The sequence below is a fragment of the Cavia porcellus genome, unplaced genomic scaffold, assembly GCF_034190915.1.
Source record: "Cavia porcellus strain 051 isolate PalLab524CR breed Dunkin Hartley unplaced genomic scaffold, mCavPor4.1 scaffold_2, whole genome shotgun sequence".
Classification (NCBI taxonomy): domain Eukaryota; kingdom Metazoa; phylum Chordata; class Mammalia; order Rodentia; family Caviidae; genus Cavia; species Cavia porcellus.
Window position 1 is genome coordinate 61,035,305 of NW_026947485.1, and position 11,671 is coordinate 61,046,975.

Consider the following 11,671-nt stretch of genomic DNA (forward strand, 5'->3'; position numbering starts at 1 on the left):
AACAGTAAATGATCAACATAGGAAAGAAATAGAATGCATGAAGTGGATTCAAACAGATACGTAGGAAATAAAAAATTCCATTACAACCTGGCAAAACCACTTGAACAAAACTGAAGATATACTGTCAACCTCAAAAACAGGATCACAACTAGCGATCATGAAAGGAAAGATTTCCTGACAATAAAAGGAAATAACATTTCAACAGCCACAAGATGACACAAAGAAAAATAATGTAAGAATAATTGGTGTCAATGAAAAAGTAGGAGTCAACACAAATTACATAAAAAGGAAAAAAAAAAAAAACAATTTGCAGAAGTAGTAGCAGAAAATTTCCCAGAAGTAGGAGAAGAATCTGACACACAGATAAGTGAGGCATATAGGACTCCAATTAGCTATAATCAAATTAAATCTACACCTAGACATACAATAATCAAGATCCCAGAAATTCAACATAAGAACAGAATATTGAAACCTCTTAGAGAGGAGCCTTTCCCCAGTCAAGCCATAAAGAAGGACAACTGGAGACTTTTATAGGTAAATGGATGCAACTTGAGATCATACTCATAAGTGAAATAAATTAGACTTACATGCGGATACATCATATTGTCTCACAGGTGTGAGAAACTGAATAAGTAAATAAGATCCAAAATGTACAACAGATACTATGAATTGAGAAGAAATTGTTAAAAAAAAAAAAAGACAACTATAACAGAGGAAAGGGGAAAGGAAGAAAGAAAAAAAAGAAAAGAATATATTTTTACATAATATAGTTAAGATAGTTATACAGTTAGTTTCATTTAGTTCATTGAAAAGAAAGATTCATGCTAATATCTTTTGGAAGAGATATCACACTTTTATGTCTTCTACTCTACTATGAAGACAACAATATGCAATGTATTAATTATTGTAATTCTACTAATCTGTTTTGTAACACTGTTTATTGTTAATTTTTTTCTCTTTAAAATAAAAAAGTAGAAAAGTTCTAATAGATAAGAATATTTCTACATTCTCAATGGTGATGACTACAGAACACCTTTATATGTGAAGGGTCCATAATGCTGGATCATACTGACATTATTAAAATTTAGCATAACCCGAAAGGCATGCTGAAATAGCACTGATGCACTGGTGAACAGTTTACTGGGGCTGACACATCATATGAATAAATTCCTTCACTGAATTCCTTGGATTTAAGCAATGAGAAATTGTAGGTAATTTCCTTAGAGTAAAAGACAAGGTTTTTCTAACAGCCTGTTAGGCTTCTCTGATGGGATTTCTTAATATTTTTTCCTGTACTTACTCCCCACCTCACCACACTGGCCTGTTTCTTGTTATGGGGATTCTCTCTGCCTGGCTGGTCCCCCTACATTCCCTAGGCTATTTTATCTCTTTCAAATGCCACTCATTTTCCATGAGTGGCATTCAGATTGCATTATTAAATACCTACTTCTCCTTTCTCACCATGCCTTCTACTTCTCTTAGCACTTACCACCTTTGCAGGATGGCAAATTATGTTCTTTGCTGTTCCTTGCTCTAGAATGTGAACTTGAAGGGACAGATCTGTTGAATTCTGTTCACACATGTACTCCACCCTAGAATAGTGGCTGGCAAATAGTGTTACCCCCATAAATCCCTGAAAAATGAATACATGAAACAGTTCATTATAAACAAGGTCCTAAAATATATTTCTTTGTCTTATTGCTCTTTTTTTCTGCTCTACTATTAAACTCAGCTAGTATTAACATTGCAAGCATGTCGACCTTTTCCAACCCGTAGGTTAGGCTTACTCAGTGAAGGAGCCTGTTTCTGGAAGTTATTCCTCTGGGCAGGTTGCCAATGCCTGAATTTGTCATCTTTGGGGTATGATGCAAGAATTGGGTGGTTTTTTTTTCTTTTTTCTTTTTTTTTTAGGGGCGTGTTTCAATTTTGGCTGACTTTATTGTTTTGTCTGAGGTTTTATTCTTATGTTGAGTTCTATTTGTCTGGGTTGCTCAAACAATTTAGCAACTATTCTTCACAGTGCTATAGAGGAATGAGAGCTGAGAAAGCTCTCGTGGCTGATCCAGGCCTTCCCCCTGCATTAAGTCTTGTTCTCCACAATACAACATCCATGGCTTTGTTCACTGAGGTTTTAAATGTCGGCACAGATTCCTTTGGGCGCCCACTCAGCACACCTAATACTCCTGACAATGAGCAGGAATTCTTGATGTTTTGTCTGAACTTTCTCTTTCTTATTTTCATTTTATTTCTCCTATTTATGGTCCAAGGTACCAAGCTATTTCTCTTTTGGCATTTTATGCCTTTCAGAGACACGTGGATTTACATTTTCTGTACAAATTTACATATATACCTTAATCTTTTATTCCTTCTATTTGGTTTTGCTTATTGAATTTCTTGCAGTTCTTCACCTTAATTTCCAGTATGTGTAATTTTACTAGTCACCCTTTGAACAACTGTAACACAATGCTGTTCCTTTTGAAACCTTAAGTAAAAGCGCTACCATCTGCCACATAAAGTTGCCAATATTCCAATTTGCTGCCATAATCAATCTAGGGTGTTTTTATTTCATTCCGTGGAATATGGGGGAGTTCTGTGCAGTGCTACTTGGTTAACTTGGCCAAACTTTTGATGATAATTGTGTGATATCAGACATCTCCTTAAACCCTTGACATATTTGTTTCCACATCTGTGAAAGGAGAGAACACCATTTGCTTCAGTCTTATTTTCCATAATCTTGCAAAAATAAATACATTATTTAGGGCTAGAAAGATCCTTTAGGTATTAAAAACACTTCACTTCCTAGCTTTCAGACAGAATCATACAAGATAAATTATTGTCAATATAAAGTTCAAATTACACTTTTTTCTGGCTTACAGTAATTTACATTAAATTAGTGCATCTCTACTTATAATAAAGGGTAAACTTAAAATTCTCAAACATTATCACTGGATTTTATAAAATATAAAATCACAGGGTTGGATGAAGTGCAGCGTCAAACTGCTTTAAGAATTTCTAAATATTTATACTTACTCTCTGTGGTCATCTCAGATGGGTACTGGTCTATGGACCCCACTTGAGTAGCCCTGTGCTAGACAATTATATTCCTCACCTTTAGATTTAGATATTTTCCTAGCTAAATATTTCTCTTATAAACAGGAACATCAGATTTTCTTTTACTTTTCAATTTGTGCTCTACATCAATTCAAAATCAACTTAAAATATCATAGCCAATCAGTCGTTTCCTCCAAAATATTTGGTTGCTTCTCATTTATCTTTTCAAAATGATGGAATCCCTAATTTATCTCATAAAATCTGAATGCAAAATAGGTTTAAAAATTTGACATTAATTGTATGTATTTTTAGAGTACAACATGATGATTGGATAGAAAAAGCATCTTTAAAAAAGAAAAATGAGCTTCCATCTGGCCTAGGACTTACAGAATACTCTCTTGGTCACAATGAGGTCAGCAGCAACTTTTCAAACTGTCAAGATTCTCTGGTTGATCCAAGCTCAGGACTAGGGTAAGAGTAGGCAGAGACTTACTAGTTTAAAGGAAGGCAAAAACCAAAAAGAATCGCAGCATCTATTTTACCTCACCTGGCCCTCTGCCACCAATCTGTACTTTTTGGATTTATGACATAGATTATATATCAGCAATAACTAGGGTAGTTCTTACATAAGCTGCTTAGGGTATGCCAAGGGCTTTCAACTGGCATCTTTTATAGTTTGAATAGAAAAAAAAATTTTTGAGTTTTAGGACTCTTTTTGAAATAGTTTTCTCTTTTTAGTGGGCTTTAATTACTTTGAGAGGGAATTGAATAAAAATGTACTGAAATTTCATTTTTTCAGAGAATCAAAGTTTATTGGAAAACATGAAATGTGGGGAAATATTAAATACTGTAAACTAAACAAATGTAATATATAAGTTACACATTTGACTTTTTATGATCTAAAAATCTATTCCAAGAAAAAGAAAAATTGAAATTTGAAGACTTATAAGCTTGTTTAAAAAAAAAACAGTGAAAGTAAATTCCACCTGGTGTGGGAACAGGGATAGAAGATCACCTCACAGCCAAGGTACAACACGGTCCTAAGGCAAATAGCAGTCCAGAATAGGAAAGGCAGTGACAGAGGTAAATGTTAAATACAGAATATTTTACACTGTTCTTCTAAGAAATTTTTACAAAAATAAGAAAATACATATATAAGTATCAATAGAAGAGAAAACTTACTGAAACAATATATCAAATGAAGGTTTTTTATATAAAATTTTCCAAGAGCAAACATATGGCCAATATGGATTAATCACTAATAAACTTAATAAAGTGAAAAGATTATTAGGTTCTTAAAACAATTATTTTGTTTTATAATGGTTCATACAGTATGCCAGATGTTTCATAAAAATAATATTTATTATTAAAATTATTTATGAAGCTAAAATGTTCAACTTTTATTTCACTAAAATTTAAGTGTTAAAAGCTGTTAAAAAACAAACAGAATTTACAGTTCAGTTAGCAGTCACTGAATGTGAAAAGAGTTCTTAAAATGCTCCTCTTCTAAGCCATTCTCATTCCCATAGAAACCAATGTGAGATCCTGGAAAATAAGGTAAGTTCTAAAATAATCACCATTATAAATACCCATTATATAAATGTAAATACAGGCAATTGAAATGATTTAGATGATTTTGAAATTGCATATCATTTCCCAAACCATAATGATTCCTTCAGAGTGGTTCTTGTCTGTCATATAAATACAGCATTTACAAAATTTTAAAAATTCTTATGATTTACTTGTGAAACCATAATCGCCTTTTCAAACAAGTCTTGGGCATGCAAATATCAATTTTTTTACATGCATTTTAGTGCAAGATGGGTCTGTTTTTGGTTAAGTTTTTATTTTGTGGTAGATTAAGTACCTCTCATTATTAACACGGGCTTATAAAATGGTTTCTTTATTCATTACCAACTGCTTACAATAATATCCAGATATTTAGAGACTTACTTTACAATTATGATTCTTCATATATTATTTATCCAAGTATTTTATAGTGATAAAACAGCCAAAATTCTTTTTTTGTTGTTGAAATTGCATGTTTTTCCAAATTCTAGAATGAATCATTAGAGTGTTCATAATATTAATGAAGATGTGAGTATGAGCGGTTCAAAATAACTACATATATATGGTACATACACACAGATACATACTTTAAAGAAGAGCTAAGTAGTAAGAACAGGTAGGGAAAAATTTCAACTTTATATCTGGTGTGCCTGTTAAGGGAACTACAGGACACAGACTATTCACATGTACTGTTAGCTAGATCAGTTTTCACAACTTGTTTTTTTTACCTTGATTTCATCTAGTTTTGGTTTTAATGTGCAATCCTCATGCCCCCTTATTAGAAATACAGAATCTCAGGCCTTACACTGACTGAATCAGAGGCTAAAGTTTAACAAGATTATCAAAGTCTGAATGCACTTAAAGTTTAAAAGCATTGACAGTCCCAAATAGTTGCCCCAGAAAAAATTTAGAAGCTTTATTCCAGATGGATTGGAAGATAACAGAACCCACCATGAAATAAACTAACAGGGAAGGGTCTGTGACTTCATGAGGTCTCTGTAGTATATAGCTCAGAGTAGAATCTACAAACAATGTTAAAATAATTTGGGAAAAAGAGAATTATAATTATCTATTTCAAAATTGACACATTTTCAAAAATTATGCTTTTTAAAAGAAAACATTCTTAGATTTTATTTTTCATTGCCCTTACTCCATAAACCAAACATTGTACATATTACATGCAAAGATTAACACAAAATAAATTAGAGCTGAAACATAAGTCCTGGAGCTCCAAAATCCCTAGAAGGAAACATAGCAGGGAAACTTGATATTGGTGTAGAGAATAGTTTCTTGAATATGACGCAAGAGTCACAAGCAACAAAAATAGCAAGTGGAAATACAAACTCAAAAGCTTCTGCAAATCAAAGGAAACAATAAAATGAAAAGATAGCCCATGGGGTGGGAAAAAAGTATTTCCAAATCATATATCTGATAAAGGCTTAATAAAACCAATATTCATATTCTAACTCTTAAAATTTAATAACACCAGCAAAACTACAAGTATCTCAATTTAAAATGGGCAAAGGACTTCATTAGACATTCTTCCAGAGAAGACGTACAAAAAGCCAAAGTTATATGAAAACATTCTCAATATCACAAATTATGCAGGAAATGCAAATCAAAACCAGAATAATACTCCTCACCTTTTAGAATGTTATTATTCAAAGAAAACAGAAGATAACAAATATAAATAAGAAAACAGAGAATTTAGAATGTTGGTTCACTATTGTTAGGAGTAGAAAATGGGACCATCTATAAAGAATGAAAGATTTCCCCAAAAATTAAAAACAGAACTACATAACCACAGATGATCCAGCTATATTACATATAGATATATATTCAAAGTTTAAATCAAGATCTTGAATATATAGCTTGCACTCCTATGCTTTATACAATTCTTTACAATTTCAGTTTTTTATTCTAATACAGTTATGCTTGTGTTTATCATAAATATTTGTGGAATTTTCATGTGATAGCTGCCTAAGTGCTGCGATATGGTAAAGAGAGGAGGTTTCTATGAGTGTTTTGTAGAGAAGTGCTACCAAAATATTATTTCTAGGATCTGCCTTTGTGGGCTCAGTGAGAAGGTACAGCACACAGCTGTATTGTGAAAGAGAAGACAGAGGAAAACACAGCCACAGTATTTAGCACAGCAAATGTTCAGGACCTCTCGAGAACAAGTATCAATGCTGTTGGGAACAGCTAGCTCCCAATGTTGACAGTCTATGCCCTGCTCTAAAGAAGGAATCAGTATTCTGTACTTGTCATATACCAGTTACCTTCTGAGTTTTTTGCATTGAAGTAGCTAATTTAATCATCATAACAACCTTATGAAGAAGGCAAGCTTATTATTCCACTTCAGAGATTAGAATACTAAGGCACAGAGGAAAATTTTCTAGAGATATATAGCCAGTGAACAGTAGAGCCTGAATATAATCTCACAAATGGTCACTTTGGAGTTTAAACATTTCACATTATCTTAAGTCACTTTCCTCATTGCTAGGACAAAATACCTGACACCCATAATGTAAAGGAAGAGAGATTTATTTTGGCTCATGTTTCAGTTTCAGGTTGGCTATCCCCCCAGAAAAAAACAGCATGGCAGAAGGACATGGTAAAGGAGAAGCAAAGGCAGAGCCATGGAGGGAGACATACATTTCCAGGCCATACCCCCAGTGACCATCCCTTCTGAGAAGACTCCTAAAACTCTCACAAGTCAGCTAATCTATCCCCATAATTCATCCATCTTCCAAACACATGAGACTTTGGGAGTCATTTTAGGTCTAAACCATAACATTCATGCCTGGTCCAAAAAGACTCACATTCTTCTTTATGAAAAATGCATTTTAGAAATGTATTCACCTCTAAAAGACATGAAAGTTTTACCAGTTTTATTGCTGAAAAGTGCAAGTCCAAAATTTTCTCTGAAACTTAAGGCAAACTCTCTGCTGTGAACTTTTATGAAAACATCGGAACAAAAGTTAAGTATTGTCAACATACAATGGTATAGGGCAAACATTCCCATTTCAAAAAGAAAGAACAGGAAAATAGAAACAAGATCCAAAACTCAGTAGGGCAAACATTTAATTCCACAGCTTCACGTCCAGTGCCTAGGGCAAGTTGTAGCAAGATGTGAACACCAAATGGCTTGGGTAAACTTGCCTTATATGCAAAAGTAATGTCTCTGTCTTAGGCTGGAACTACTCACTGCCTGTGGCCTTCGTCAGACATTCCACATTCCTGGGTCTCCAACTCCTTGTGGTCTCTGCTGCACTTCTGATTTTCTGATTTCATTCTCACAGCTTCTGGGAGTGCCCTCTCAGGGATACACTGCCTGGCCTTCCACACCTTCTTCTGAAGTGCAGGTAGAAATTTCCTCATCCTCCAACTCTTGCATTATAAAATCAGCACCGCATGAGTGATATCATGGTCTAGTAACAGCTCAAGCAGCAGCAAGGCCTCCTTGATTTATGTCTCCAGAGGCCTCCAAGTGCCAGAATGGCTGAGCACTGTGAATGAATCCCAAGGTCCTAATTCCTTAGGTGGCCCTTCCCAAGCAGAGTGTCCTGAGGTTATGCTCTGTGAAGCAAAATCTTTACTTTTGCATTGTGAAGGGTGAAGTCTTGCTGTTTCCAAAGATACACTCAAGGCACCCTTGCTATTATCCTGAATGAAAGCACTTAGCTTCATTTTAATATTTTCAGCCACCAAGCTCCCTTGAACCAAAACTTAACAGGCTTTAACTTTACAGAATCTTCTTTTCTGGAGAAACTCAAAAGTTTTACAATCACTCTTGATTCTCAGTGTAAAGCCAGCTAAAAGCTCCCAGGAGTACCGATACCACAGTTTCCATACTGGGCTGCCTTGAAATTTCCTCTTCCAGATTAGTCTACTGCCCTTCATCTCTTTCTAACTCAAAGTCTCAGAACATAAGCAAAATGTAGACAAAAATTTCACCACGATATAACCCAATGGAGTGCCAATGGAGTTCTTGTTCCCATCTAAAACTTCTTGAGTCTAGAAGTTTTCCTTCTGCCTTTTTATCAGCATTCTGTTCTTATGAGCTTCAAACAGTATCACACATCAAGCTCAGCTTACAGCATTCTATGGCCGCTTTTCCCACTAACATCTCTGAATCTTTCCAAACTCCTCCTTGAATCAGTTCTAAAGGCTTCTAAACCATAGATTTAGGTATAGTCTCAGCAATAACTCCACTCCTGGTACCAAAATCTGTCTCAGTCACTTTCCATGTCACTGGCACAAAATACCATTCACCACACAAAAGAGTAAGAGCTTAATTACTTAGCTTAGATTTTAAAACTTAAGCTTAGATTTTAAAACTGCTTGCAAATACATATTTTTATGTATTTAACTGAAAAACAATCTTCTCATTTTCATATCTAACATTTTCCAGTTTTTACGTGTACCACAACCATTAAACAAGAATTTATTTCAGTGATTCTAGCACTTTGGATTTATGAACCAATAAAATTGCGAAAAAAGGGGAGCAGTTGATATTTTAAAATGAATATAGTTTTTAGGGGAAAAACCATATTGCTGTTGATACTTTTCTTTTGCTAAAGATTAATACAAATTTCACATGAACAAAAACAACAGGGTAGATTTTCTGACTCCTGACAAAATACATTTTATTCATTTCTTTGGAAAAAAATGTTCACTTGACAAAAATTGTGTACAGAGGCTCTTTGATGGTATTACGCCTCAAGAAACCCAGTACAAATTGAAATTATTACAAATAAAAATGCATTTCATGTTTCTTAACTAATGAATAATCTAACTTACCAACGTGGTACACTGTAGAGTAAGGATGTTTCACAACTGCATAACTCTCTGAGAGCTGTGGTTGGTGTCTCTACTGAACATAATGAATGTAGCTTATCATACATTTCTAGCACTGGAAAGGAACAAACTTTAAAGTATAATTTCTACTGAATATATACTGATTTGACACCATCCTAAACTTGAAAAATTGTAAGCTGCACCCTCACAAATCAAGGACCAGCTGTGTATTTACAAACTATGTATACATCATGGAATGACTAAGTCAAGTTAATTAATATATGTATTCCATCCCACATTTATTTTTTGTTCTTGTTGTTACTGCTTAGATATCAACATGTTCAGCAATCAATACTAATCAGAATAGTATGAGGGTCATATTACTTCTTAAAAATTACTTAATATAGTTCTCTTTTTTTAAAAAAATTTATTTAAAAGGAAAAAGAGAAAAACACAAAACAAAACAAAGCGGTGTAAGGGTACAAGTAATGCAGAACTACAAAAAAAAAACAGTAAGAAATCACCAGTTAATAGATTACATATTATCATCTTAGAAATAGTTGCTCAAATCACAGTATCAAACAATACAAAGTGGACATTCAAACAGTGAGACTGCAAACAGTTGTGTTCAATGATCCAACCAAAAACATTAATATGGTCAGCTATTTAACACCCCTAAACACACTTGCTGTTGTATCCTTTAGAGCTCTTTTTTACAACAAAATTTACACATTTTGGGTTTTATTACTCCTTAGTTCTTATTACTTTTGGGGGGGGAGAGAATAAAGTCAAATATGGCAAAACAAAGCTGTCAGTCAAAACCAAGGATAGACATAGCACATGATGTAAAACAGAGTACAAGGTTATCAACAATGGTTATCAACGATGTCTCTTGTTTCCTTAAAAAGAATTGTCTATCTCATTAGATATTATAAAGTTGAACAAAACAGTAGAGAACAAGACCAATAAAACTTAAGCATTGTAAACATTACAGGACTTCCAAAGGAGACAATAGTCAAACCAGAATGGGCATCTTAGTGAATCTTATTGCCTTCAAAGTAGTTGCCTATACTCTCAAGCTTGATACTATCATACAGAATGGAACAGAGTCTAATCAGTCAAAACAAGATTGTGGGAGTATTACAGGACTTCAAAACAAGTTAATAGGAAATCAAAAAAAGTTACTATTATATATCCTGCTAATTTTTTTTAATTTTTCCCCTTAATTAAAACAAACATAAGAAATAACTAAATAATTTTTTTAAAGAATAAGGGAGAGATTGAGATAAAACAGGACATAACAATATAACAATACAGGTCAAAGCATGACTGTTTCGGCAACCTAGTGCTTCACCACCAAATAACCCGACTTTTTCCTTGAAATATTTGAATAAAACTTCATATACTATAGCTTCAAATATTTCCATATCAAGAAGCCCAGAATAAAGCCTTTCCAATTAATAAGTGAAAACTTTATAAGGCTTCAAGGCCACATAATGGGAAATCATGATTACCACATAAAAATTTACTTAATATAGTTCTCATCCATTTGTCCTTTGTTCCACTCTATAATTCCACACAATGTATTGATTTCTCAAATAATTTTAAGATGGATTCAAATTAAGATTCAAATCAATTATGTTTCATTGTGATTTATCTACTTATACATCTGAATAGATGGTATGCCAAGGGCTTTTTCTATATATGTTTAATACACAACATCTGGTAGACAGTATGAACTAAAGTTGTTGAATTAAAAAATAGTATTTAAACAGGTTTACCAAAATTTATAATGTCCTATATATTTCATGCTCATTCACAACGTTACATACCCATGTATAGGACACATATAATTCTAGATCACTATTATACTTAAGACACTCAAAAATTCTAAATGACATATTTTGGATAGTATGTTATACCTACTCATTTTTACATAGTATTGTAAAAATTATAAACTCGAGTTTCTACATGTATCCTCAAACTCTGTTTAATGAGCCCATTTGCCACAAAATAATCCCAAGCCCAAGGAACACTACATAATGGGAAGGTTGGAGATTTGAGACAGGCAAACAGAACTGCATTTGGATCCTTTAGCACACCTGAGCGGCTGAGTGCTTCTTTCAGAACCCTAGTTTTCTGTGATGTGGAGATTTTTAATATTATGCGTAGGGAATTAGTTTAAAGATCAGCTTAATAATGTTCGTTAGGGCCTGGTACTTACAGAACTCATGAATGTTGGCAGTTACTT